This window comes from Phyllostomus discolor, chromosome 3 (assembly GCF_004126475.2).
Source record: "Phyllostomus discolor isolate MPI-MPIP mPhyDis1 chromosome 3, mPhyDis1.pri.v3, whole genome shotgun sequence".
Lineage (NCBI taxonomy): Eukaryota > Metazoa > Chordata > Mammalia > Chiroptera > Phyllostomidae > Phyllostomus > Phyllostomus discolor.
In genome coordinates this window covers 132728672-132732512 of record NC_040905.2, presented here as the reverse complement: position 1 = coordinate 132732512, position 3841 = coordinate 132728672, and the positions used below count along the sequence as shown (strand labels likewise).

Genomic DNA, 3841 nt, shown 5'->3' with positions numbered 1-3841 from the left:
TTTTCACTATTTTTTCTTTTTCATAGCCTTTTTATTATTTTTATCTACTTTTTCATTTTCTTTTATTTTTGGTGCTCTAATTTTTCTTTCACATCTTCTATTCTACTCTTATCTTTTATCACTCCATTGTTCCATTGTTCCCTTCTCTCCTTTTATTATTTTTGTTACTTTTTCTGTATTCCTTTTCCTTGTTTTCCTCTTTCAATTCATTATGAGTATTCTCTTCCCCTCTCCCCTTTGGACTTTTCCTATTCCTTTTCCTTTCTCCCTTTCTCTTCTATTCCATTTTTCTTTTTGCTTTTATTATTCTTTGCTCTCATCATTGATATTGCTGCAGTGCTTGAGGAAGGGGTTGCTTGTTTTGGTGTTATTTTTGTGTTGATTTGCTTTGTTCTGCCAGCACTTATGCAACAACGTACAACACATAGTGGAGATTTAGCCTCTTAATCAGCCAGCCAGAGGGGATTTCACTAATAAATAGGCCAATAACAATCAGGATCCAAATACAACAGAAGAGTTCACAAAACCCACACAGAGCACAATCCTAGAGCATGCAGCTCAGGAGATCAAGGAGTCTGCATCACTGGGTCCCATAGGACTCCTAACACATAAGGTGACTACACAAGACAGGGAGTCCAAGCAAATCAATCTAATACATAGAAACAAACACAACTAAAATGGGGGAACAAAGGAACAACCCCAAAAAGAAAAGAAGGAGGAATCTCTAGAAAAAGAGCTAAATGAGTTGGGAGCAAGTCATTTATAAAACCTAGAGTTAAAACTACTGGTAATACAGATGCTTAAGGAAGTTAGTGAGAACTAAATGGAACTTAGTGGAACTACATAAGCATGGAAAAGGACATACAGAATTTCAATAAGAACCAGTTGGAAATAAAGAATGCAGTATGTGAAATGAAGAATTCACTAGAAGGAATTAAAAGCAGGCTAGATGATGCAGAGGATCGAATCAGTGAGTTGGAAGACAAGGTAGAAAAAAACACCCAGTTAGAGCAACAAAAGGAAAAAAAAGACTCAGAAAGCATAAGGATAGTTTAAGGGAACTTTGGGACAACAAAATAAATGTAACAATGTTCACATCATAGGCTTTCTATAAGGAGAAGAATAGGGTCAAGGGATAGAAAACCTGTTTGAAAAAATAATGACAGAAAACTTTGCTAACTTGGTGAGGAAAGAAGTCATGCAAGTCCAGAAAGGACTGAGGGTCCCAAACAAGATGAACCCAAAAAGGTGCACTCCAAGGCACATTACAATCTAAATGGCAAAATTTAACTACAAAGAAAGAATCTTAAAGCAGCAAGGGAGAAACTGCTAGTAACAAACAAGGGAGCTCCAATAAGGCTATCAGCTGATTTTTCAATAGAAACACTACAAGCCAAAAGAGATTGGCATGAAATATTCCAAGTAATGAAGAACAAGGATCTCCGACCTTAACTACTCTATCCAGCAAAGCTCTCATTTGAAATAGAAGGTAAAATACAGAGCTTCCCAGACAAAAGAAGACTGAAAGTGTACATCTCTACCAAGCTAGCACTGCAAGAGATGGTAAAGGGACTGTACGAAGAAGAAAAAGAAGGAGGAGGAGGAGAAAGGAGGGAGGGAAGGAGGGAAGGGGAGAGAGAGAGAGGGAGAGAGAGAGAGAAACATAGGTACAAAGGGAAAAAATGGCAATGAATAAGTGCCTATCAATAACAACCTTAAATGTAAATGGATTAAGTCCTCCAACCCAAAGAAATAGGCTTTAGTTCTTTTTCTTGTCTTGCAAGATGGCGGGTGAAAAAAAATGAGAAGCTGGATACTAAGAAGAAACCTGAAGCCAAGAAGGCTGATGCTGGTGGCAAGGTTAAGAAGGGTAACCTCAAGACCAAGATGCTTAAGAAGGGGAAGCCCCACTGCAACTGAAACCTTGTCCTAGTCAGAGGAATTGGCAGGTGTTCCCAGTCAGCTATGTATTCCCAAAAGTCCATGTACAAGAGGAAGTATTCTGCAGCTAAATCTAGGATTGGAAAGAAAAAAGAAGGAGGAAGTTATGGCTACTGTCACTAAACCAGTTGGTGGAGACAAGAATGGTTGTACCCAAGTAGTTAAACTTCACAAAATGCCTACATACTATCCTACTGAAGATGTGCCTTGAAAGCTGTTGAGCTATGGCAAGAAACACTTCAGTCAGCATGTGAGAAACCTGTGGGCCAGCATCACTCCAGGGTCCATTCTGATTGTTCTCACTGGGTGCCACAGAGGCAAGAGGGTGGCTTTCCTGAAGCAGCTGTGCAGTGGCTTGTTACTTGTGACTTGTTACTTGTTAATTGAGTTCCTCTGCATAGAACACACCAGAAATTTGCCATCACCTCCTCCACCAAAATTGATATCAGTGGTATGAAAACCCCCAAGCATCTCACTGATGCTTACTTCAAGAGAAAGAAGCTGTGCAAGCCCAGACACCAGGAGGGGGAGATCTTCAACACCAAGAAAGAGAAATACAAGATTACAGAGCAACACAAGGTTGATTAGAAAGCTGTGGACTCACAAATTCTGCCAAAAATCAAGCTGTTCCTCAGCTCCAGGGCTATCTCCACTCTGTGTTTGCTCTCACAAGTGCGCTTCATGCTCATAAAATAAAGTTCTAAATTTCTTTTGAAAAACCTAATTAAATAACTGAACTGTTTTTTTAAAAAATAGGGTAGCTGAATGGATAAGAAAACATGACCTTCATATATGCTGTCTATAAAAGACCCACTTAGAACAAAAGATACACACAGGCTGAAAGTGAAATGATGGAAAAAATATTCCATGCAAATGGACACACAAAAAAGCTGGGGTAGCCATACCTACATCAGAAAAGGTACACTTCAAAATAAAGTCCATAATAAGAGGCAAAGAAGGTCAGTACATAATACTTAAGGGAGTAGTCCAATAAGAGGAAATAACTCTTGTAACATATATACACCTAATATAGGATCCCATAAATATATTAAAAAATATTGGAGGACTTTAAGAAAGAGATGGACAGTAACACAGTCATTGTACTGGATTTCAACACCCCACTGTCAACAATGGGTAGGTCTTCCAAACAAAAAATCAACAAAAATATTGCAGCATTGGATAATACTCTAGGTCAAATGGACTTAACTGATATTTACAGAACATTTCACCACAAAGAAGCACAATATACATTCTTTTCAAATGCACATGGATCAATCTCAAAAACAGACCACATGGTAGGACACCAAATAAGCCTCAACAAATTCAAGAAAATAAAATCATATCAAGCATCTTCTCAAATCATAATAGCTTGAAACTGGAGACTGACCTCAAGAAAAAAATTTCAAAAACATTCAAATACATGGAGGCTGAATAACATGTTATTAAATAATCAGTGGGTTAGCAATGAGATCAAGGAAGAAATAAAAAATTATCTAGAAAAAAATTAAAATGAACATACAACCCAAAACTTATGAACACAACAAAGGCTATCTTGAAAGGGAAGCTCATAGCAATTCAGGCCTACCTACAGAAAATAGATATACCTCAAATAAACAAACTAACCCTCTATCTGAAAGAACTAGAGGAACAACAACAAAGCCCAGAGCAAGGAAAAGGAAGAAAACAAACAAGATCAAAGCAGAATTAAATGACATAGAAAATAAAATTATAATTCAAAGGATCAATGAACTCAGGAGCTGTTTCTTTGAAAAGGTGAACAAAACTGACAAACTATTAAGCAGACTCGTCAAGAAAAAAAGAGAGAGGATCCAAATAAATAAAATCAGAAATGAAAGAGGAGAGATTACAAGTGATACCACAGAAATACAAAGAATTGTTA

General features: G+C 37.4%; 1 pseudogene; it reads left to right on the top strand.

Annotated features, from left to right (window-relative positions):
- Positions 1-1801: 1801 nt before the first annotated feature.
- LOC114512525 lies at positions 1802-2683 on the top strand (annotated as a pseudogene).
- Positions 2684-3841: the final 1158 nt, after the last annotated feature.